At 45.7% G+C, this 26,003-nt stretch overlaps 1 protein-coding gene across 4 annotated transcripts in view; it reads right to left on the bottom strand.

The window, feature by feature from the left end:
* Phf20 (PHD finger protein 20) overlaps positions 1-19,157 on the bottom strand; it is a 113,307-nt gene extending 94,150 nt beyond the window's left edge. For 2 of the 4 annotated variants that reach the window (XM_006499339.2, XM_017317827.2), the window contains exon 1: positions 19,007-19,091. The gene's annotated coding sequence lies outside the window, so the exon portion shown is untranslated. Of the gene's footprint in view, positions 1-19,006 lie in introns of all 4 variants that reach the window. The other 2 variants (NM_172674.2, XM_006499338.4) reach the window with 2 other exon arrangements.
* Between the last annotated feature and the right edge of the window lie 6,846 nt (positions 19,158-26,003).

Here is a 26,003-nt window from a genome sequence, read left to right as displayed (position 1 = left end):
CAGGCCTGAGAGGCAGGGATAGGTGTGAGATCATCCTCCACTAGGTAGCAAGTCTGTGCTACAAACACATCTGTTTGTAGGTCCCATTTCAAGCAGGGCCTTTTTCCAGCTCACACTAAAGAGTCCAATCAAGCTATTAAACAACAGGATAGAGAACAGACAACAGGAGAGACAAAAACAGGACAGAAGAGAGAACTTGGTTTGGTTGTGGGTTTTTTTACTGAAGGGTTGGGTTTTGTTTTTTTTTTGTTTTTTTAGATTTGTTCTATTTGTATGGTGTTTGGCCTGCATGTAAATCTAAGTCTGTGAACCACACATATGCCTGGTACCTGCAGAAGCCAGAAGAGAACCTGTAGAAATCAGAAGGTGCTGGATCCCTGGAACTGGCATTTCAGACAGTCTGAACACACATGAGTGCTGAGAGATGAACCTAGGCCTCTGCAAGAGCAGCCAGTGCTCTTAACCACTCAACCTTCTCTCTAGCCACAATAGAATTGGGGAGCTTTTATAGAATTTTTTTTTAATATATGAGAATTTTGCCTGTGTGTATGTGTGTACCATTTGTGTGCAGTGCCCACAGAGGCATCAGATATACTGGCTCTAGACTTAAAGATGATTAGGAGCCTTCTGACATGGGAGCTGGAAACTGACCCCCAAGCCCTCTATAAGAGTGGTAAGTGAGCTGGGCGTGGTGGCACACGCCTTTAATCCCAGCACTCGGGAGGCAGAGGCAGGCGGATTTCTGAGTTCGAGGCCAGCCTGGTCTACAAAGTGAGTTCCAGGACAGCCAGGGCTATACAGAGAAACCCTGTCTGGGAAAAAAAAAAAAAGAGTGGTAAGTGCTCTTAACCATTGAGCCATCTCTTCAGGCCTAAACAGAAAACATCTTAAAATGCTTTCTAGGGGCCTTTGGATAGTTTTATGAGGTAAAGGTGCTTGATGGCTAATGCAAGCCTAAGTTCTATTTCTTGAATCTATGTAAAGATGGGAGGAAAGAACTGGTGCACAGAAGTTATTCTCTGATCTCCACACTCTGCACACACAGCCCACCACCAACCAACCAACCTGATGCAACCCAAGACACAATAATAAGTTATATTCTGACACAAAGAAGGCTGCCCCAAGGTTGAGGTAACCTGAGCTACATAGTGAAACACTGGTTTTTTTGAGGGGTCAGAAGGGCTCTGGGTAGCCCTGGCTCTCCTGGAACTCCCTTTGTAGACCAGCGTGGCCTGGAATTCACAAGGATCTGCCTGCCTCTGCCTCCAGAGGGCTGAGATTAAAGGCCTGAGTCACCATTTCTGGCTGAAACACTGTTTTCAAAATAACCAAAAATGCTTCCTCCGAGGACCCAAGCTTTTCCTCCCACAATTAAACAGGCTGAGTATTATTATTCTCATATTACTTGTTATTAGACGCGTTCTCACGACCGGCCAGGAAGAACACCACAGACCAAAATCTTCTGCGGCAAAACTTTATTGCTTACATCTTTGGGAGCCAGGAGAGCAAGCGCCCAGCGCCCAGCCCCAGAAACGAAAGCCCCTCAATAATTTTAGGAGCCAGAGCTCCGGCGCCGCCAAAGCGCAGAGCGTGCTCTATTGTTTACATCTTTAGGCAGCGAGCGAGCGCAGGGCGCGCAGAGCCAGAGAGATGCCAGCGAGAGAGAGTGGCGGAAAACCCCGTCCCCTTTAAGGAGGAGTGACCCTTCACTTAGGACGCATCACTCCCTGATTGGCTGCAGCCCATGGCCGAGCTGACGTTCACGGGAAAAGCAGAGTACAAGTAGTCATAAAATACCCTTGGCTCATGCGCAGATTATTTGTTTACCACTTAGAACACAGGATGTCAACGCCATCTTGTGACGGCGAATGTGGGGGCGGCTCCCAACATCTCCCCCTTTCCTTTTAATAAGAGCAAATAGGCCACCCATATTAATGAGAGTGGAGATAGAGGTCAAATCCCCAGTGTGTAGGTAAAGGAGCCATGTACAGGATTAGCTCTTAGGCTCACAGGCTTTTACCCAGAGCAACCCTGACCTGCTCCCGTGTCGTTTTGCCTGGGGGAAGGGAACTAGGACACTGAACCTTCATGAAAGATGACATGTCTCCCTAGAATAGGCTCATATATGCCGCAGAGCCTTTCCATTGCAGTGCTTAGCCGTGCAACTCTCTCGGGCTGCTGAAGCACACTCACTCTATCCCGTGCAATGAGACTAGCCTCATGGGATATAAGAGCTGAGTGGCCAGCGACCTATTGCCTAAGCATAGATATATCAGGGGAAGCTCCATGTTCTAGTCCTGCAAGCGCCTGGGCAATAACCACCTTGTCTCTCCTAGTTTAGGCCTTAGGCTTACAGACCAATCAAAGAAGCAACACTAATCCACAGCAAAGTGTATCTCCAAATAATATTAATCCCACCCATTTTTTAAAGAAAGAAAATGCTGAGGAGATCCAATTGGGTAATCCTTTGGTCAGCGACAGGTCCAAGCGCGTGGAGTTGACCTGAAGTCTCAATTCTCGAAGGATCTGTTCAAATTCAGCCATCCAATTCTGTAACATATACTGAAAAAGACTTTTTGACAATTTAGCTGCCCTAGTAAATTTAACATACTGAATGGAAATAACACACAATCCCGGAAACTTTTGTTTACATCCCAGCTGAGTTATTTGTTTTCCAAAGGAAGAAACATGTGTAACATCCATTTGCCAGACCTGTAGAGGTCGAATGCCACGTGGGTTAATTCCCACATGAGGAACTGGCAAGAACTCACAGCAGCTTTGACATTGAGTAACAATGTCACGGGCTTCTTTTCTTGTCAAGGAGAAACGACTGTGTAATGTTTTAGCCGTCACATGAAAATTATTATGAAAATTTCTTGCAGCCTCTACCGGGGATGATAGGGCAGCAGCCACCACTTTAGTGGCCTTATCTGCCAAATCATTTCCCAGAGCCATGGGGCCAGGTAGGCCTGAATGGGCTCTAACATGAGTAATATAAACAGGAAATCTTCTAGATAACAAAACTAATTGTATCTGCTGAAAAATATTGGCAACTCTACTGGAAGGCTTAATCACTCCAGCCACTTCTAAAAGATTTACTGCATTAACCACATAACAGGAATCTGACACAATATTAAGGGGTTCTAAAAAGGTTTTTAAAACTTCTAAAACCACTAAACATTCTACCACTTGAGGTGAATTTTCATTATATTGTTTGGATACTACCCTACTATTAGCCACATAGGCACCTATGCCAGTTTTTGATCCATCAGTATATACCACAATCCCATTTTTAAGTGGGTTTCTTCTAAACATGTAAATATTGATTTCTCTCAAAGGAGGAAATATGCGTGACATCCATTTGTCAGACCTGTAATGGCCTGACGCCACGAGGGTTTACCCCTACGTGAGTAGATAAAATTTGACAACAATCTAAAGGCATTATTAAGTATTCAGAATCATTTTCAGTAGAACTAATCCCTCTTGCAGCTCTAGGAATACCAGAGGAAGAAAAAACAGCCATGTAGGCTTGGCAAAATTATTAGTTGAGCTATTCTGTCCCCTTGTGATATAGAAAAGACAACTTGAGGACAAGAACAGAGAACCTGAAGTTCCCCTTTATAATCTTGATCTACAACTCTAGGGTGGACAATAAGACCTTGTAGGCTGCAAGAGCCTGCCTCTGTCATTATTGTCCAGTGGCTTCACCTGCTCGGGAGAGCGCCTTCCAGGCCCTAATAGCCTTTTCATCTGATTCAGAACTACTAAGAACTGGCTTCTCTAATTGATCTTTTTTCTTTTCTTTTTCCTTCTCCTTCCTTCTAATCTCTCCCCAGGTATTCTTACCTGACCTAAACTTTTCCTCAGGTTCAAGACCCTTGGAAAGGCCTGTATACTTATTTTGTGTACCATATTTTCTCTTTGCTCTTATTCTCTCTCCCCGCTTTACTTCTGATAGATTGTCCTGAACTTCATCCAGAATCCGCCCTGCCTTAACCACTTGATAACATGTGAAAAGGAACAAAAGGGCTTCTAACACTAGAGAAAGTTCAAGGCCAAACATACCTTATAAAGCTATTTTCCACTTTACTTCTGATAGACTGTCTTGAATTTCCTTAGAAAGTTCAAGATCAGACTTACCTCGTAAAGCTATACTTACGGGTTACCGCCGTTCCCCAGCTGAAAAGTTCTGAATTCACACAGTTGAATCCTTCTTAACAGTCTGCTTTACGGGAACCTCTATCACCGCGACCCGCAGTTCTGGTTCTGGAATGAGGGATCTTCCCTGCGCCAGTCCCGAGTTTTTTTTTTTTTCTCGTCCCGGAATTCGGCACCAATTGTTATTAGACGCGTTCTCACGACCGGCCAGGAAGAACACCACAGACCAAAATCTTCTGCGGCAAAACTTTATTGCTTACATCTTTGGGAGCCAGGAGAGCAAGCGCCCAGCGCCCAGCCCCAGAAACGAAAGCCCCTCAATAATTTTAGGAGCCAGAGCTCCGGCGCCGCCAAAGCGCAGAGCGTGCTCTATTGTTTACATCTTTAGGCAGCGAGCGAGCGCAGGGCGCGCAGAGCCAGAGAGATGCCAGCGAGAGAGAGTGGCGGAAAACCCCGTCCCCTTTAAGGAGGAGTGACCCTTCACTTAGGACGCATCACTCCCTGATTGGCTGCAGCCCATGGCCGAGCTGACGTTCACGGGAAAAGCAGAGTACAAGTAGTCATAAAATACCCTTGGCTCATGCGCAGATTATTTGTTTACCACTTAGAACACAGGATGTCAACGCCATCTTGTGACGGCGAATGTGGGGGCGGCTCCCAACAATTACTGAGAATGAGGTGGCTGAAACAGTGGGACAGCCTGGTGCCCAGGTTTTCCCTAGAACACTTCTCTATAACCTAATACTCTGCCTCGCTGGGGGACAGCTTCCCCTCGGGCCCTCCACCTCCTCCCCCATCATGGTGTAAGGCCTCGATCCAGCCCGGCCATGCCCTCAACATCTCCTCCTCTCAGCTCCATTCTCAGTGCCTTTACTTTGTGTTTTTCTTTCTTTCTATTTTTGGGACAAGATCTTATTCTGTAGCCAAACTCCTGCCTCTGCCTTTCAAGCAGCCAAGACAACAAATCAGCACTATTTCATTTCTGCCCGCCGTTCTGCAGGCCCTACTTCACGGTTTCTCATTGCCAAGAGGGTATCCAATCAAGGCCGTCAGGAGTTCTGGTTATTTTTTAAGCTTATTATTATTTTTCTCAAGTGTGTGTGTGTGTGTGTGTGTGTGTGTGTGTGTGTGTGTGTGCAGTCCTGGCTGTCCTAGAACTAGCTCTATAGACCAGGATGTCCTTAAAGTCAAACTCTCACTCAGAGATCCACCTACCTCTGCCTTCCGAGTACACTTGCCGCCACCACCACCACTCAGCTAATTTTGTTTGTTTGTTTTTTGTTTCTCGAGACAGGGTTTCTCTGGGTAGCCCTGGCTGTCCTGGAACTTACTTTGTAGACCAGACTGGCCTCGAACTCAGAAATCCGCCTGCCTCTGCCTCCTGATTGCTGGGATTAAAGGCGTGCGCCATCATGCCTGGCGCCCAGCTAATATTTTTAATGTTGAGATGGGATTTCACGTAGCTGGGTGGTGATTACACATATGTACCACCAACCACAAGTTTAGAGCAAGCCCTCTACCAACATCTTTCCTACTAACCTCAATCATTAAACTCCCAACCAAACTCTAAGACTCCAGACACACCCTCCCCTGACCCAATTCAATACTGCCTCAGTAGCTAACATCTAAGTGCCTGGTTTTGTTTGGGTAAATAAATAAATAAATAAATAAATAAATAAATAAACAAAATAAATAGACAAACACAAAAATGATAAAATAAAAAAAATAAGGTGGAGAAAGAAAGGCAGCGAATGTAAACTTCTGGCCTCTACATGAACACAAGCATATATATAGAACCCACATACACACGAGCAGGGAGGACATGGTGATAGATACCTATAATCTGGAGGGTGGAGTCAGGAGATTCAGTTTGAGTACACAGAGACAGTATCTGGAGGCCACTCTGGGCTACATGAGAATAAGGACTACAGATTACCCTAGTAGGTATAACTCTAGTTAACACCTACACTGCTGGCTGGGTGGAAATGACACAGGCCTTTATCCCAGCACTCACTCAAGAGGCAGAGAGGAAGGCAGATCTCTGTGAGTTAGAGGCCAGTATTATCTACAGAGTGAGTTCCAGGACAGCCAGGGCTACACAAAGAAACCCTATCTCAAAAAACAAAAACAAAAAAACTACACTGGTCTCTAAAGAAGGGAGCTGGAAAGGAGAGACTCAGAGAAGTCTATGTAGGCAGTTATGAGCCAAGACTCAGGTAGGATGGCCTAAGTTAGGATCATATAATGTCTAGCAAGTCATTTCCTCCCTGAGCCTCAGGCTCCTCCCTTATAATATGGAATAACAGCAATACCTTCACATGTGTGTTATAAAGAGCCTGGCTCACAGTAGGCTGCCAACGCTATTCATCTTACAGTCTTTATCCCTACCAAACCAGACTTCTTGTAGTTTCAACCTCAAGAACCTTTGCAGAAAAGCTGCCTCCTAACAGGGTATCAGTTCTGCATCCTCCCACAACATCTGACCTGCTTAGTGACAGCTCAATACTGGTTTCAGCTGAACTCTCCCAGAAGGTAAGGAACTCTGATGGGCACCCCAGCTTCTAACAAGCAATGAGCTTACATGAAACAAACTTGTTTCCAGGTAACCTCAGCTTCCTCACTAGGAAAGTGGAACTAAAAACAAGGTCAGTAGCATCCTATGTAGGATGAAAGGACTTCATTGTACTAAAACCTTGAAAAGCACACACACACACACACACACACACACACACACACACACAAAAAAAACTATTAATACCCCTTGAGGACAACGGATGATGGCCCAAAGGGATCCAGCACCTGAAGACAGGCCATTGTTTCATCCCTGGAGCTACAACAAAATTTTTAACTAGTTTTCTCAGACCCTAGGGGTTTCCCTCCAAGTATCCACATTGTTCAGATACTCTACAGTCTAGATGTCTGCAGCGAAGCTTGAGTTGCTGTGGTTTGGGGTTTTGGGGAAGTTTTGAGGGGGTTAGGGGGAGGGGTGTCTTTTGTTTTGTTTTTTTTCAGACAGGGCTCACTATGTGTCCCTGGCTGGTCTTGAACTCACAGAAATCTACCTGCCTCTGGCCTCTATACTGACAGTACAGGCATGAACTTGGAGTGAGTTCTGTGTAGCTTCCCCACTCATACCCCATTTCCTTTTACTGAGATAAAGTTTCGCTCTATAGCCCAGGTTAGCTCCTGAGTCAGCCTCCTAAGTATCTGGAGTATGGGCATGAGTCACCATAACCTGGTTACCTACGTTCTTTCTGGAAGTCTTAGAAAAACACAGCAAAACTAAGCTTCTCCCACCCCACCCCCCGCAAAAAAAAGCCTTTTTGTTGCTTATAGAATGTTAAAAACACTTTACTTAATAGACAACTAATTCTCTTATGCTTTAAATACTAACTTTTATTTCTGACCTTCCTTAACTAGTAATTCCAGGAACTAGCTAACATTTGTTCAGTTTTACCACATACCAAATCCTTAACAACTATTTCATTCCCGAAAATGCAGAGAAGCAGGCACCAGTGACCCACACCCTACAAGAGAAGAAAAGGCTAAACCCAAGAAACTTCGCTCTGGCTCCTGGCTAGGCAGAAAAGCTGAAACCTCGAAAAGCACTGCTCCAAGCAACTACATCTACACAGCTTTTATAAACAAGGCCTTGTGATACTGGTAACCAGCTCACATACTCATGACTGGGTGGTTATGGGCCTGGGGGTACCTAGTGTTTATTGTTCCACTAAATGGATATATATGTGGTCAAACAGTTCCTAGATGTTTATGTTTCTATCTGTGCAGTGTTCAACCCTGCAAGCAAGCTTCTCTTTGGCAGTAGTTGATTCAGAGACTCAGTACAGATAAAGACCAGCAAGTCAGTGACAGTGAGTGTCTACCCCTACCTGGGTCATTGTTAGCAACCTCCTCTGCTCTCAAGGGAACATCTCAGAAGAAGGGTTAGGTAGAAGGGGGGAAAGAATAAGAGCCAGAGGCTGGGGAAGGCTACTGGAAGTTTCTGTCCTATGAACAGGACATGGCTGTGCACACATGAAGCCACAACAGCTGTGGTTACCTACAGGAGACTTACACAAGATCAAACCAGACAGAACTCAGTGTAGACAAGGATTCAGGAGTCCTTACCCATAGCTGAGGGGCTATGTGGAGTTGATGTCCACAGGAAGAGGGAGTCACTTTGAAGGATGTGCCCATGCTATAGTGGATGGTGCCATGCCCATGCAAATATGGTGGCACTAATAGATATGACCTATGATCAAAATACACTGTACACATACATACTGTGGATATTAACATGTGCATATTTAAGATTTGAGCAGGGTATAGTACAGTGGTAGACAACCATAATACCAGCTAAAGCAGCAGCATCACAAATGCAGGCTACATACCTGGAATACATACAATACTACATCTAAAAACATTAGAGCTTGGTGCTGGAAAGAGGACTCAGTGGTTAAGGGCACTGGCTGCTTGTGTAGAGGACCTAGGTTTAATTTAGAGACCCACATGAGAAAAGGAAAGGATGCTACCTGACCCTCCACACGCAAGCTACGTCACCAGTGCCCTCCTACATACACAATTAAAAATGTAATAATTGCCGGGCGTGGTGGCGCACGCCTTTAATCCCACCACTCCGGAGGCAGAGGCAGGCGGATTTCTGAGTTCCAGGCCAGCCTGGTCTACAAAGTGAGTTCCAGGACAGCCAGGGCTACACAGAGAAACCCTGTCTCGAAAAACCAAAAAGAAAAAAAAAAAATTTAAATTAAGGGCTGGAGAGATGGCTCAGAGATTTAGAACACTGACTGCTCTTCTAAAAGTCCTGAGTTCAAATCCCAGCAACCACATGGTGGCTCACAACCATCTGTAATGAGATCTGATGCCCTCTTCTGGTGCATCTGAAGACAACTACAGTGTACTTAAAATATAATAATAAATAAATCTTTTTTTAAAAAAAATTTAAATTATAAAGGCCTAATGGCAAGGCTTGGCAGTACATGCCTATGAGCCAAACACTTAGGAGCTGGAGGCAGGAGGATTAGAAGTTCAAGGTCATCTTCAGCTATATAGCAAATTTCAGGTTAGCTTCCTGTATCATAAAAACAAAACCAACCCCTTCAAAATTGGTCTTTGGGGGAGTTGTAATGCTAAAGATAGTAAGGAACTGCAATGTCTTTTTTTTTGAAAATGAAGAGTCAGGCATGCTAGCATGTCTGTATCTCCAGCTCCTGGGAAGGACAGCAGGATTTTTAAGTGCCCACATTTCCACAACCTAGTATTTCAGTATCTGTGCACCTACAGATAAAGTTACGATAATCTACCTAGTTGTAGACATACATACTATTCTTTTTATGGCAGGGTCTCACTATGCAGCCCTAGCTGGCTTGGAACTTGATACCAAGAACAGTCTGATCTTTTTTTTTTTTTAACTTTTTTTTAAATGTACTTATTCACTTTATGTATGTAAGTACATTGTTGCTGTCTTCAGACACCAGATGAGAGAGCATCAGATCCTATTACAGATGGTTGTGAGCCACTATGTGGTTGCTGGGATTTGAACTCAGGACCTCCAGAAGAACAAACAGTGAGTGCTCTTAACCCATGAGCCATCTCTCCACCCCCAAGAACAGACTGATCTTAAACTCATTGAGATGGTCCTACCTCCTTCTGAGTGCTAGGATTACAGGTGTAGTGGGATTAAAGATGTAGACCTTCTTCTTCTTTTTTTTTTTTTTTTCTTTTTTTTTTTTTTCCCAGACAGGGCTTCTCTGTGTAGCCCTGGCTGTCCTGGAACTCACTTTGTAGAACAGGCTGGCTTCAAACTCAGAAATCCTCCTGCCGGGGGCTGGTGAGATGGCTCAGTGGGTAAGAGCACCCGACTGCTCTTCCAAAGGTCCGGAGTTCAAATCCCAGCAACCACATGGTGGCTCACAACCATCCATAATGAGATCTGACGCCCTCTTCTGGTGTGTCTGAAGACAGCTACAGTGTACTTACATATAATAAATAAATTAAAAAAAAAAAAAAAAAAAAGAAATCCTCCTGCCTCTGCCTCCCGAGTGCTGGGATTAAAGGCATGCGCCACCATGCCCAGCTAGACCTTCTTCAAGTGGAAAAGAAACCTCAGAAATCACAGGATTCTACTGGGAAAGACATGAAAACCTATTCACCTCAGACCTAGCAGCTGGCCTGATCCCTCTGGTTATGTTCTTCACAGAATAAAGGCCTCATTTTAAACTCTTTCCCCAAACTGCACCCCAGCTTCCTTCCCCAAAGACCACTGACTCAAGCACCACCTCCCTTTCCCATACCCATCCTAGTTACACTTGGTGACTAATACCAGACTCTTAAAATTTTTTTACAAGATTTCTGAAAATTCATTAGTTTCATTATTTGGCCAAATAACCATGGTTCAACTGAAGTGACCTAGGCAATGGTCCAACAAAGCCATTAATAATATTATAAGTAAAGGTTTTCATTTTGATTGGTACCTCACTGTTAGCAGCCTATAGACAGTCCCTGAGAACGTAGTCCAAGGCCAGCTCTCTCCCTTTCTCTAAACTCGTAATCTATCAAAATTGAGTGACTAAAACAAACATCTGAAATCCCAGTGCTCTTCCAGAGGACCTGGGCTAACGTCCCAGCACTCACAGGGCAACTCACAGCCTCTGTAACTGTAGTCCAGGGGATCAACGCTCTCTTCTGGTCTCCATGGGCACTGCATACACATGGTGCAGAGACATACATGCAGGCAAAAACACACTGCTCTATAGACCAGGCTAGTGACCAGGATGGTGAACTCACAGAGATCCACCTGCCTCTGCCTCCTGAGTGCCGGGATTTAAGCCATGAGCCACCACTACCCACTCACCCCTTGTCTTAAAACAAAACAGACTGCTTTTTGTGTTGTTTGAGACAGAGTCTCCCCTCACCTAGGCTGACCTCACTAGGCAGCCAAAAATGACCTCACCTGTTTTTCACCGTCCAAGTGCTAGAATTCTAAGCCTTAAACACACTCTACTCCATCTGACTGCAAATTGCCTTTCACCTTTAAAATGCCATGCTACTCGTCCTGCTAATTAAAATGAGGGAAAATGTAAGGGGAGGGAGGAGGTAGGGACCAGGCATGATAGCACATGCTTATAATCTCAGTATTCAGGAGGCAGAGATTAGATGATGCTCGCAAGTCTGAGGCCAACCTGATCTATACAGGGAGAGCCTGTCTCAAAAAAAAAAAAAAGAAAGAAAGAAAGAAAGAAAAGAAAAAAAAGGAAAAAGGGGGGGAGGTGTTGATTACTCAGTGAATAAAATGCTTGCTGCACAAGCAGAAAGACCGGAGAGCTCACCTATAACCCAACCCCAGCACAGCCCAAGAGACAGGCAGATCCCAGGGGCTCTCTGGCCAACTAATCAAACCAAAGTGGAGAGATCAGGGTTCAATGAGAGATTCTATCAAAAAATACAACGGAGGGAGCTAGAGCAATGGCTGCTCTGCTCACAACTGTCTGCAACTCCGGTTCCTGGGGATCCAACGCCCTCTTCTGGCCTCATAGGACACTGTGTACATGAAGTAGACATACATCAAGGCAAAACAAAATAGTTTTGTTTTTTTTGAGGGGGGCGGGGGGGGGGGGTTGGTTGGTTGGTTGGTTGTTTTTTTAGTTTTTCGAAACAATGTTTCTCTATATAGCCCTGGCTGTCCTGGAACTCACTTTGTAGACCAGGCTGGCCTCGAACTCAGAAATCCACCTGCCTCTGCCTCCTAAATGCTGGGATTAAAGGCGTGCGCAACTACTGCCCGGCAACAAAATAGTTTTTTGTTTGTTTGTTTAATTAAGTAAAATTAAAAAACAAAGAATAAATAAGGTGGGAAAAAGAAATAAAAATCTAAGTACATAAATTTTTGGTTTTAAAAGGTGGAACTGAGCCGGGCGATGGTGGCGCACGCCTTTAATCCCAGCACTCAGGAGGCAGAGGCAGGTGGATTTCTGAGTTCGAGGCTGGCCTGGTCTACAGAGCGAGTTACAGGACAGCCAGAGATATACAGAGAAACCCTGTCTCGAAAAACCAAAATAAATAAATAAATAAATAAGCATTTACAAGAAAATATGGTTATATACAAAATACAGCCTAAAACCAAACAGCTTAGTGATCTTAGTGATGCAGAGGCCACTAACAATGAATGGAGAACTCAAGTCCGACTTCCACCGTCAGGTAGTTCTGAATGAACACAGCCCAGGACTGACAAAGCACAGAGAGCAAAAGAACGCTGACAACTGGGTGTGAGGACAAGCTGGCAATTTGGCTAGAAAGGAGACAGTGCCAGCAGAAGTGACTTGGGACAAGGAAACCATTGGCAGTCTGCCCACTGAAGCAAGGAAAGTGAAGGAAATCAGCCCTGCTACTAGGCACTCTGCAAGCAACTGAGTTTCTAAACAAGGTCCCTACAGATTCCAGGAGGGGTGAACTTTGAAATAATCAACTGCTCAGCATGCAGCTGGGGGGGGGGGGAGCTCCTAAGAGCAGAAAGTGATTTGCCTGAGGTCACACATGAGTGTAAGAGCTGGGACCACTGCCAGATGCAGATCAAATCTGTCACTGAAGATAATCTGACATTCCTGTGAGATGTGGAGGGGCTGCGGGAAGACCAGGGACACAGAACAGTCTAGTCATTCAGGTTGGTCCTGATCAGGGCCTGGAACAGGATCACATTGGAAAAGGGCCAGGAAAGCTAACAGGGCAACAGACACTAATGATTTAAGAGAGTCAGAATGGAAAAACCCCACTGAGAGCTGGGTTTTAGTAGCACATGCCTAGGATCCTAGCACTAGGGAGGAAGGGGCAGGAGGATCAGTAAAAGAACCTAGCTGAAAAATATACAGGAAAGAAATCTCCCCTAAAATACGAGATTGCTACAAACTTAAGACCTCATCAAAGGGTGTCTTTCAGCAGCTCCCCAGGGCTGCCTCCTGGAGCATTGTACTGATAAACCAGCAGCTTCCACTCAAGAACAAACACCTAGCTTCAAACAAAAGGCTGCCCTTTATCAGGTCTATTTGAAGAACTTTAAAAACTCAGTGGCTTGATGTGGGGTATCCTGACTCCCTTCTCACAATAACAAGAGGAATCAGAAACCAACTGGCTAAGCAGTTCTTACTGGAATGATTCTATGTCCAAAAAAAAAAAAAAAAAAAATTACCCATCAGAGCTTAAGATATAGAAGTTCAGAAGACAAACACTTCTCTTGAACATATAATACCCTGGTTCAAACCTTAGCACCCCAGGGCAAAAAAAAAAGCACATATATTTAAGCAGTTAAATCTAGTAATACAGAGAAAACAGTATATTTTGTAGACAATTTAAGAACTAAAGGTGGGCTGGTGAGATGGCTCAGCGGTTAAGAGCGCCGACTGCTCTTCCAAAGGTCCTGAGTTCAAATCCCAGCAACCACATGGTGGCTCACAACTGTCTGTAACAAAATCTGATGCCCTCTTCTGAAGTGTCTGAAGACAGTGTACTTACATATAATAAATAAATAAAATATTAAAAAAAAAAAAAAGAACTAAAGGTTAAGCTGGGCGTGGTGGCTCATGCCTTTAATCCCAGCACTCAGGAGGCAGAGGCAGGTGGATTTCTGAGTTCGAGGCCAGCCTGGTCTACAGAGTGAGTTCCAAGACAGCCAGGTCTACAAAGAGAAACCCTGTCTAGAAAAACCACACACACAAAAAAAAGAACTAAAGGTTAGCTAGGAACAGTAGCAGCAACTGTCTATAGCATCAGAACACGGGGAGTGGGGGGATGATTTGAGCAAGGCTGGAGAAATGGCTCATGGGTTAAGAGTACTGGCTACTCCTGCAGAGGACCCCAGTTCAATTCTCAGCACCCACAAAGCAACTCATAATGGACTGTAACTTCAGTTCCAGGGAATCCAACTCCCTCTTCTGACCTCGTGGGCATCAGAATCAGGCATGCATGTGATGCAGATACATTCATGCAGGCGAACAGAATGAAAGCTTTGGTTCCTCTTTTTTTTTTTTTTTTTTTTACTAAAAAAGGGAGGGGAAAAAAGAAACTGGGCATGGTGGTAATCCATAATCCCAGCACTCGGGAGGCAGAGGCAGGCAGGTTTCTGAGTTCAAGGCCAACCTGGTCTACAAAGTGAATTCCAGGACAGCCAAGGCTACACAGAGAAACCCTGTCTCGAAAAACCAAAAAAAAGAGAGAGAGAGAGAGATGTAGGGCTGGTGAGATGGCTCAGCGGGTAAGAGCACTGACTACTCTCCCGAAGGTCCTGAGTTCAAATCCCTCAACCACCGTAATGAGATCTGACGCCCTCTTCTGGTGCATCTGAAGTCAGCTACAGTGTACTTATGTATAATAATAAATAAATCTTAACAAAAAAAAAAAGAGAGAGACGTGCTGAGGCTGGAGAGATGGCTCAATGGTTAAGAGCTTCCAAAGGTCCTGAGTTCAATTCCCAGCAACCACACGGTGGCTCACAACCATCTGTAATGAGATCCGATGTCTTCATCTGGTGTATCTGAAGACAGCTGTAGTGCATTAAATAAATAAATCTTTAAAAAGAGAGAGAGAGAAAGAAAGAGATGTGTGTCTGGCTGGCAATCGTGAGGTAGATATCTGAGTGCAAGGCCTCAAGACCAACCTGGATCTATAAAGAGTGATTTCCAGGACAGCCAGAATATAGAAACCCGGTCTCAAGAAGAAAAAAAAAAGTGTGTGTGTTGGGGGTGAGGGGGGCGGTGAACAAAGAGAAAATGAAAACCAATACCCTAGCATTTGGTTAACAACTGGTTTTCTGTCTTCACAGAGCACTCTCCAGCTGTCTAGAGAACTCTGCTGTGTACTCCCTTAATCTCTCAGGTGTGTAGTCCCTTAAAACCACTCAAAAACTAGAATGGTATAGACTCAGACCCATCTTCCACCTACCAAATCAGAGTGAGCATTTTAACAAGACAGGCTGGAAATTAGAATGCAGGTTCCAGGACGAGAAGCTGGAGTGTAGGGCCCTTCGAGGGTGTACTTACGGCACTGTACAGATGAAGTAGAAACGGCCGAATAAAGAGACAAAGCACCTGTTCACTTCCACAGACCAGGTTTTATTAGGTGCTACTCAGACAGGCCTCCAGCTTTTTTTTAAAGAAATGTAGCACTTACTAATAATGAACATGGGACTTATTTCCCTTTGAAATAACACAACTAAATTCTAAGACTTCAGTGGTCAAAAAATGTGAAGCGCTTAGCTGTTCCAAAACCACAATAATGGGCAATTTTATTCAGGTTTTCTCACTAAGTTTGGAGCACTTCCTTCCCTACAAGTCCCATTAATTCCTACAGGCTCCCGGGGTACCACCAAGTCCCCCAGCACCCCAAGCAAGCTGGTGCTTGGCAAACGTCCAGTTTCTAAATGAGATTCAGAACTTGGTCTGAGATGCTGTCTCTATTCCTGCCCTGTCCTTACTGGTAAAGCTTCCCAGATCCCAACCCCTCCCCCTCCCTCCTGCCTCCTGCAGCTGCAAGTTCAAGTACTTCCCAAAAGGAAGAAAGGTCAGAGGACTCATTATCCCCTAAGCATTTGAAACTCCAGCTGTGGGGAAATGAATCAGAGGCCGGAAGCACTATGTAAAAATCTAGAGAAGAGAGAAACTAGAGGACCTACAGAGGTAGGCTCCAGAGAGACAAGATATCCCAGATAGAGATTTGTTTGTTGGTTTGTTTTTGTTTTTGTTTTTGTTTTTTTTTTAACAGGTTTGGTTTTCCAGGCAGGGTTTCTCTATGTAGCCCTGGCTGACCAGGAAGTCACAGAAATCCCACCTGCCTGTTTCCCAAGTGCTGAGATCAAAATTGTGCTCCACCACACCTGGCTACAACACACTGTTTTTCATGCTGAAAATCAAGCCCAGGCCCTCCATAAGTTGCTAGGCCAAGTACACCATCACTGAACTCCATCTTTCAGCCCAAATGACTTCTTTTCTTGATCAAAAGAACTAATGGAAGGTAGTTTATGGTCTAGAAAGCATACATTACTAGAAAGGTCCGTGAAGCCCTAACCCAGAGAACAGGGAGATTACAAGGAGTCAGCCAGCAGTGGTGGGCCTTTAATATCAGCACTAAGAAGGCAGAGAAAGCCGAATCTCTGTTGAGTTTGAGGTCAGCCTAATTTACAGAGCTAGTTCCAGGAAAGCCGGAGTGTCAGGCTACACAGAGAAATCCTAACTCAAAAAATAAAAATGTAAAAAAGGAAAAAGGAAAAGGAGAGGGAGGAGGATGTGTGGGGAGGAGCAGAACCTAAGAGCCTTAGAACCAACTAAGCAGATTGTTTGAGATGCATCCCTAGCTAGTCTCGAACTCATCCTGTAGTCCAGGCAGTCCTCAAGTCTGTAACAATCCTCGGGCTGGTGAGATGGTTCAGTTGGTAAGAGTACCCAACTGCTCTTCCAAAGGTCTGAAGTTCAAATCCCAGCAACCACATGGTGGCTCACAACCATCCGTAATGAGATCTGACTCCCTCTTCTGGAGTGTTTGAAGACAGCTACAGTGTACTTACATATAATAAAAATAAATAAATCTTAAAAAAAAAAATCCTCCTGCCGAGATTGCTGAGACCAGACCCACAAAAACCCACGGAGGAGGGCTTCACCAGAGACTCACAGAGAGTAAAGCAGCAAAGGAGTAGGAGCTCCAAGATAACCACAAATTACTAGGGGATTCTCGAGGAGAACGATCAAGGAGGAGAACTGTCATCACTAGGTAACCAGAACACTGTCCACGAGGAACCAGAAACTAGAAAAATGTCTGGACAGGCCATGAACCAAAAGAGAATTCCTGTTTGCAAAAAAATAAACTACCTATAAAAAGTCATGTGAACCAGACATGGAAGTTCTTGCCTGTGCCCTGGCACTTGTAAGGCAGAGGCAGGGGGTTTCAAAGCCAACCTGAGCCACCTAGGAAGTTCCAGGATAACCTGAGCTACCCAGGGAGACAACCTCACAACCGACAAATAAAAGCCATGTGCATGAAAGGGCATCCTATCAGGGAAGAACAGCTCAGGGTGGGGTAACTATAAGAACTGCCCTGAGGAATAAAAAAGAAGAGGCCACAGACGAAGTGTTTTGCAGCTATGCACTCAACACAGGAAGGAAGGCCCAAGAGCCCGGGAGAGCACATTAGGGAATGAGGTTCCAAAGAGGGAAGGGAACTTAAGACTGAAACTATCTTGATGGCAGAAAAGCTACAAAGAAAAACAAACAAAGAGGGAGAAAGAAAAAGAAAAAAGAAAGAGAGAAAGAGACAGCCTGGCGTGGTGGCGCATGCCTTTAATCCCAGCACTTGGGAGGCAGAGGCAGGCGGATTTCTGAGTTCCAAGTCAGCCTGGTCTACAGAGTGAGTTCCAGGACAGCCAGGGCTACACAGAGAAACCCTTGGGGGGGCGGGGGGGGGGGGGGGGGACACGACACGGACTGTCTAGCTAGATGCCTCAGCACTTAAAGCCAAGAATGACCATCTGAGTTCGATCTCTAAGTCCCACAAATTGGAAGCAGAGGGATAACTTCCTGGAATTTGCACAGGCCAAATAAATATGGCTTTCAACTAGGAAAAAAAAAAAGGAAGCTGTGGGAAAAATGGGTGGGTGGGGGGTGCACCACATTTAGGAATGAAAGGATTCAGGAGAAAAGTGTGCCAGAAGTACTTGCTGCGCCCCAAAGGTGGTCTGTTTCCTGCTAAAAGAGGCGCATCTCAAACCTTAAAGGGACACTGAAAGCAAAGATACTCTCAGATAGGAAAACAAATCCCCTCCCCCCCCCCCCCGGAGAAACAAGGTAGCTTGGAGAACTCATCAAAGAGTGCAGCCCCAAGACATACTTAAGGACACGTTAGTGAAGCCCCTTACAGATGAAACTGCAAACTATGTGCCAGAAGCATCAGGATTTGGAGAAGAGCCTGAAAGGGGTGCGCATTCCACACTAAAGGACTAAGAAAAAAAGAACTGACCCCCACATTCACTAACTTCTGAAAACATACCAGAGCTGAGGCCTGGACAGAGGTCGTCCTCCCTGGAGTTGTGGGATATAATAATAATAATAAAGTATTAGATAACTTTGGTTAGTGACCTGATTTCTGAGGAACCTACTAACGGACTGGACCCCAAATTGAAAAGGGAAAACTGTTAATTAGGTTTGAATATAGGAGTGTTCCCTCAGTATGGGGGAGCAAAGAAAAGAGAGTATGATTTCAATCCGTTTTCAGGGACGGTTAGAAATCGAGAGAAAAATCCCAAGATTAGAGATTTTAAGAGTGGAGGGACGCCCAGATTTTCCAAACTACAGAGAAAGGGGACACTCCCATATACAGGGTCGTGAGGAAAGGGTGTGCTTCCCAGATCAGGATAAGAAAGGCACTTCACGAAAACCCGTCCCCGCGGCAGAGGCAGCAGCTTAGGCCTCCCCCTATCTCGCGGACTAAGCAGGGGGTGCAGCCTCAGCACCCATCCCCACCCCCACTGCCCCGTTCCGCGCCCCGGGCCCGCACCTCGCGGCCCAGCCCCCTCGGGCCCCGCTGATTGGCCTGAGCGGCCGTCATTCCCGCGGGTAGCCGCAGTGATTGGGCGACGCTCGCACGCCCGCCACGCTCTCAGCAGCGGTCCCCGGGCCTCCCTCCGGGGCTGGGTGATCCGGGGGCCAGTCGGGGAACAGGAGTGAGCCAGGGTCCCGCAGTGGCCGGGGCGTCCGTCCCCGGTCCCGCCCGCACAGCGCGCGCGCGGCACGGGGCCTGCCCCCAACACGGCCCCAACCAGCTGGCTTCGCGTCGCCGCGCCTCGCCACGAGCTCACCTCACGGCCCCGCTCCTGCTGCGCCGCTCCAGACCAACCGACAGAAGGACTGTGCGCGCTGCGCACCACGTGACCCCGGGGACGCGCCCAGCGTATCCCCCGCCCCCCACACACACGCACCATCTCCACCGCCGAGTGACGCAGCCTCCCTACAGCCCCGCCCCGGGCCCCGCCCCTCCCGGTCGCCAGGACGACAGCGCGAGCAAGCCACGCCCACCTCCCTGAAGCGGGAACGCCGAGTCCGCACTCACCCGTGACGGCTGAGGTCACCAGAAGCATTGGCCTGGGTGCTGCCTATGTACCCTCTTAGTTCTCCTTCTAAATGGTGGAAAGTCGCCCACCTCCCTCTACCCCGTCTGTCACCACGCTCCACGGAGATCGTAGTCTTTACAGCTCACTACTTTCCCTCTTCCAATCCGCTCTTCACACGCAAGAGCTTATCAGAACGACTTGTTCCTTCTCCAGAAGAAGAGCTAAATCTTCAAGATCGATTGTCACCAGTCCGCCCTCTGTGCTCTGCCCCTATCAAGTCCTCATCTGAACCTTCTCACCTCTGCCTTTGCTCTCTCTCATCCTTAGAAAAGGATTCCAACGGGAACTGAAAAGAAAAAGCCGAATTTTGTCTCTAGGGAGCAAGGTCCAAGATGCCGCCACAACAAAAAAGAGGTTTCTCCAGTGGGACTTAGCAAGTGCTAACGAGAAGTGGTAAAATTGCTATTTACTGAGGCGATCATGCTTTGATTTGACACTGGGAGCAACCAAACTTGCACTTCTTAAATTATGTCTAATCGCATCATGTCCCTACACTACTTGTCAATCTAAGCCTTTGCTCATCTAACCACACTTGATGCTGTTTTTGTTTGTTTGTTTGTTTGTTTCTGAAACAGTTTCAATATGTGTAGCCTTGGCTAGACTGGAAATCAGTGTATAGACAGGTTTGTCTTGAACTCACAGTGATCCACATTTCTGCCCCTGACATACTGAGATTAAAGTCATTGTTCACTGTTTTCGTGTAGTGCCAGCCTGTTCTACAGAGTGAGTTCCACCACAGCCAGAGCTATACAGAGAAACCCTGTCTCAAAAAAAAAAAAAAGTCATTCTTCACACAAAAGCATAGCTCTCCAAGCAAAACATTTGCCCCCCCCCCCCAAAAAAAAAAGCCGGGCGGTGGTGGCAGCGTACACCTTTAATCCCAGTACTTGGGAGGCCAGCCTGGTCTACAGAGTGAGTTCCAGGACAGCCAGGAGTATACAAAGAAACCAAAAATAAAAAATAAAAATAAGATAAAATAAAAATTTTATTAGTAGAGCCCAGGTGTGGTGGCTCCTTTAATCCCATACATAGAAAATTCTAGGACAGCTAGGGTTATGAAGAGAAAGCCTCTCTCAAAGAGAACACTCTCTTACCTCTTATTCTCTTGCTCTTACTCTCAGCCTTCCCTACTCTCTTCCTCTCTCTGCCTTTCTACAATAAATGCCTTAAAACCAAAAAAAAAAAAAGGCCAGGCGTGGTGGCACAAGACTTTAATCCCAGCACTCAGGAGGCAGGTGGATTTCTGAGTTTGAGGCCAGCCTGGTCTACAAAGTGAGTTCCAGGAGGACAGCCAGGGCTACACAGAGAAATCCTGTCTCAAAGAAGAAAAACAAAAACAAAAACAAAAAATGAGAGAGAGAGAGAGAGTAAGAAAAAAAACAAAACACAAAAGCACAAAACAACAAGAAATTAGTAGAAACATTAAGTAAGTAGTTAGAGTAAAATGGAGTAATCTCAGCTGGAGGGCTTAAATGCTATGTGGTAGCATTCTTAGCCCTTCCATTGGTGGAGAATAGGGCTTTGTTAACTATACAGTTCATGGCTTGTCTTTTATTGGGATCCTAGATCTGACACACAGATGGGCCTTTAGAAGCCCAGGAGAAACCAGCTCTGAGACCTGCAACATTCCAAACCCTCCACAGTCACTGTTTTCAGCCATCTGAAGCTGGAGGCCTAGTTGGTTTTGTTATCAGGAATTCCTCACTGTGTGATCCACAGGACACCACCCTGACCCCTTTCTTTTGTAAACAATGTCTCTGGAGCACAGGCTGTCCCTTGGCCTTCCTGTCAGTTTCTCTTTTTGTCCATGGTCTTTAAAAGAATACTCTGGAGGCAGAGGGAGACACATGAGATCCAAGCCAGCCTGTTCTATACAGTGAGTTCCAGTCCAGCCTGGGCTACTGAGAGAGACCCTCTCTCTTCTTACATTTATTTGTTTATTTTAATGTGTATGTGTGTATACATGCCTAGAAGACTCATATGTGGAAGTCAGAATACAAGTTGTATGAATCTGTTCTCTCTATCTTCTGGATGCCAGGGCCTTTCTATACTTGTTTGTTTATTTATTTATTTATTTATTTATTTATTTATTTATTTAGGTGTCTCGGAACAAGGTTTCTCTGTGTAGTTCTGGCTGTCCTAGAACTCAGAGATCCACCTACCTCTGATTCAAAGGACTAGGATTAAATGCCCGGTTAAAGAAGATACTCCAGGGCTGGAGAGATGGCTCAGTGGTTCAGATCACAGACTGCTCGTCCAGAGGTCCTGAGTTCAATTCCCAGCAACCACAAGGTGGCTCACAACACCTCTTCTGGTGTGTCTAAAGACAGCAACAGTGTATTCATGTACATTAAATGAATAAATAAATTGTAAAAAAAAAAAAAAAGAAGAAGAAGATACTCCAGTTTTTTTGTTTGTTTGTTTGTGTGTATATGAATATCTTGCCTATATAGATTTCTGTGTACTACATGCATGCATGGTGCCTAGAGAGCTGGATTGAACCCAGCACCCAGAACCCTCTGGCCAGTGGCCAGTGCTCTTAACCTCTGAGCCACCTCACCAGCCCCTCCTCTGAGGTTCTCGGTGGTTCTCTTTTGCCTCTAGGCCTTTGAAAAGACTGTTGCTGTAATGTTTGTATTTGTATGTTTGGGTCTCCTTATGTGTTTCAGGCACATGCAACCATGCTTTCCTTGCCGTTACTAATTTTTTTTTTATGAGGCTGGCAGGTTTTTTTTCTTTATTCATTTTTCAAGATAGGGGATTTCTCTGTGTAGTCCTGGCTGGCCTGGAACTCATCCACCTGCCTTTGCCTCTCAAATACTGGGATTAAAGGCATGTGCCTCCACTGCCCAGCATGGGTGGCACTTTTTTAAGGGGGAGGGATTATAAGGCTTATCTCATGTTACCAGCCTCAGTTTCAAATCACAGTAAGATTCTCTTTGTCCACCTTATCCAGAAGTGCTCCACTCATCTAGAGGATTTTAATATCCAATTCAATATAAAGGGACATCTAGATGAAGAACATGGAGAGATTAGTCGATATATATAGATATATATGCATACACACACACACACACACACTACTCCATTGTTTAGGCTCTGCTCTAGCATAATGAATTGATTACCAGTGGAATGACACTGTGAGGCCAGGCCTAGTGGTTCAGCCTTGTCCTCCTAGATATTCAAAAGGTCGAGGCAACAGGATCACAAATTTCAAGGCCAGCCAGGGATCACAAATTTCAAGGCCAGCCAAGGCAATTTAATGATAGATACCTTTTCCCAAAATAAAAAGTAATTTGGGCATTGTGGCACAGGGCTTTAATCCCAGCACTCCACAGGCAGGTAGATCTCTGAGAATTGAGACCAGCCTCAGCCACAAAAAAATTCCAGGCCACCCAGTGCTGCATAGTATGACCTTTTCTTCTTCTTCTTCTTCTTCTTCTTCTTCTTCTTCTTCTTCTTCTTCTTCTTCTTCTTCTTCTTCTTTTCTCCTTTTTTGGTTTTTCAAGACAGGGTTTCACTTTGTAGACCAGGCTGGCCTCGAACTCAGAAATCTGACTGCCAGCCAGGCGTGATAGCACATGCCTTTAATCTCAGCACTTGGGAGGCAGAGGCAGGCAGAGGCCAGCCTGGTCTACAAAGTGAGTTCCAGGACAGCCAGGGCTATACAGAGAAACACTGTCTCGAAGGAAAAAAAAAAATAGGGCTAGCAAGATGGCTCACCAAGTAAGGGTGTACTGGCTGGTTTTGTGTGTCAAGACAAGCTAGAATCATCAGAGAGGAAGAAGCAGGGCCAGACTTTGAGGGAATGTCTCCAAGAGATCCAGCTGTAAGGCCTGTTCTCAGTTAGTAATCAATCAGGGAGAGTCCAGCCCTTGGTGGGTGGTGCCTGTGCCTCCCAAGTGCTTTGATTAAAGGTGTGCACCACTGCCCCACAATGCTTGAACTTATAACAACAACATCCAGGGCTATACAGAGAAACCCTGTCTCAAAAAAAAAAATTTAACGATAACTGATAATACTAATACTAATAATTACAAGCATTGACACTGTTGCGGCTATAAGCAAAAAGAAGCTTTATTAGAAGGATATTGGGGGTGGGGGTGGGGGGAAGAAGGATATTGGGAGTCCTGAACAGCAACAGGACTAGAAAATGAGCAAGCCCAAGGGTACACGTCAAGCCACAGCAGCAGCTGCAGCTGTCACCAGCACTGCAATTCATTCTTTGTCTTGGAGCAAAGTCTTGACCAGCAGTCACTGTTGATCAGCCAATTGCAGGACATGTGGCTGGGGTTGGCCACCAGGGATGAGCAGAATGGTCTGCCCTGTGTTCTTCCAAATGCAGACAGGGGAGGGATGGTAGGAGAAAGGCTTAGCAAGCAACCTGATACTGATGAATAAAGTATCCTTAGAGCTAGACTTTGATTGTTTTTATTTGGGGGGGGGGGTGAAGATAACCCATGCTGGCCATGTTGGGGAGTTCTAGGCTAGCCTCAGCTACATAATGAGACTCTTTTAACAAAAGAAGAGTAAGACAGTTCAGTGGGTAGAGGAGTTTGTCTTGAGGGTCTGGTAACCTGAGTTTGAGCCTGGAACCCTCAGTGGAAGGAGAGAACAAACTGGAACATTGTCTCCTGGCTTCTCTATGCAGGCGCTGGCCCAGCAATCACACAACACAGGTACACCACCACCATCATCATCATCACCACCACCACCACCACCACAAGGTGGCTCACAACCATCTGTAATGGGATCTGATGCCCTCTTCTGGTGTGTCTGAAGAAAGCTACAGTGTACTCATATAAATAAATTAAATCTTAGAAAATTATATCTAGCCAAAGGACAAAGGAGATGGATATGGTAACTCAAATATTTAATCCTAGAACTCAGGAGGCAGTCAGGCCAGCCTGATGACATAGCCCGTTCCAGGCCAGGCAGAATCACACAGTGAAATTCTTTCTCAGAAAATAAAAAATAGGGGGCGCAATGGTTAAGAGCACTGGCTATTCTTCAAAAGGACTCTGTCTCAATTCCCAGCATCCATACTGAAGCTCATAATTGTCTGTCTGTAACTGCAGTTCCAGGGAATCTGACATCTCCCATACAGTCATACACGTGGGCAGAACACCAATGTGCATAAAAAGTATTACAAAGAAATAAACTTAAAAATAATAAAGACCAGCCGGATGGTGGTGGCACACACCTTTAATCCCAGCACTTGGGAGGCAGAGGCAGGTGGATTTCTGAGTTTGAGGTCAGTCTGGTCTACAGAGTGAGTTCCAGGACAGCCAGGGCTACACAGAGAAACCCTGCCTCAGAAAAACTAAATAAATAAATAAATAAATACCAAACACACGATTCTGAATTAGGAGCCTGGCATTATAACAGACTGCTTTAATCCCAAAGCTTAGATGGTAGAGGCAGGCAGATCTCCGAGTTCAAGGCTAGCCTGATTGTTAGAGCAAGTTCCAGGACCAGTCAAGGCTACACAGAGAAACTCTGTCTGGGGAAACAAAACCAACAAAAAAGATACTAAACTAGGAAACTCATCTTTCTCAAACCTGTCTGGCTAAACCTTAATACACAACCTTAGGACATTTACAAGGAAGTCTGTCCTAGAAACAGGGTGTGGAGTAGGGGGAGAGGTGAGATTCAAAATAGAGAAGCAAGCTCCTTATCTCTCACAGTCGCGATGAGCAGAACCTCTTGAGTAGGTCCCAGCGGAAGAGAGCTCTGCCATCAGAGTGAGAACTCAGGAAGCTAGAACCACAGACACAGGGCTAGACCTCCCAGAGCCTCAGCGCCACTGAGCCCAGCACCCAGCAGCTTCAGTCTCGGCCCCACCCCGCGGGCTTTCCAGGCTGGTTGGATAGAAAGTTCCGGAGCTCTTCAAGTCATAAGGCTCCCTAAGGGAGGAGGAGAACTTCTCAGAATGTCCTATCTCCAGCATTTGGCAATACTCTAAGGAGAGCAGAAGGAGGAAGCAAACTTCTTGTCCTAGCCACTAAGAACATCTACCCAGACCACTTCATGGGCACAGATTATGCCCAAAGGCAGGCAGGCCTGAAATCCCAGCACTAAGGAAGCAGAGGCTAATCGAGCTCTGATCAAAGCTAGGATGTAGTGAGTTCCACGCCAGCCAGAGCTACATAGAGAGATCCTGTCTCCAAAACAACAAAACCAAAACCAAAAGCAAACAAAACACCATGGGGCTGGGGAGATAGCTTAGTGGTGGCTTTTTTAAAAATGGTGGTTTGCCTGCGTGTACGTCTGTGTAAGATCTTAGAATTGCAGACAGTTGTGAGCTGCCATGTGGTTGCTGGGAATTGCACCTGGGACCTCTGGAAGAGCAATCAGTGCTCTCAACTACTGAGCCATCTCTCCAGCCCCAGCTTAGTGGTGATTAAGAGACCTGGCTGTCGTGGGTGAAAATAAAGTGACGCATTTGAAAACCAAGCCAATGTGGGAAGAGTTCCAAAAACAATGTCTGTACTCTCTGTAAGACACAAACTGAGAAACATGGTGTCTGTACTCTCTAAGACACAACTGAGAAGCTGTAGATTTCCTTGAGTCATTCTGTTCTGTACAGGAAACTCCTACCCTGCCCTTGTGCTGTAGCCTGCTTTGTGCTAGAACCAGCTTCATGGCCATTGCTTTGCTGGGAATTGAGGAATGGGATAACAGG

The sequence above is a fragment of the Mus musculus genome, chromosome 2, assembly GCF_000001635.26.
Source record: "Mus musculus strain C57BL/6J chromosome 2, GRCm38.p6 C57BL/6J".
In the NCBI taxonomy this organism is placed as follows: Eukaryota; Metazoa; Chordata; class Mammalia; order Rodentia; family Muridae; genus Mus; species Mus musculus.
Note: the sequence above shows the minus strand (reverse complement) of the source record. Positions and strands in the feature narration are given on the sequence as shown.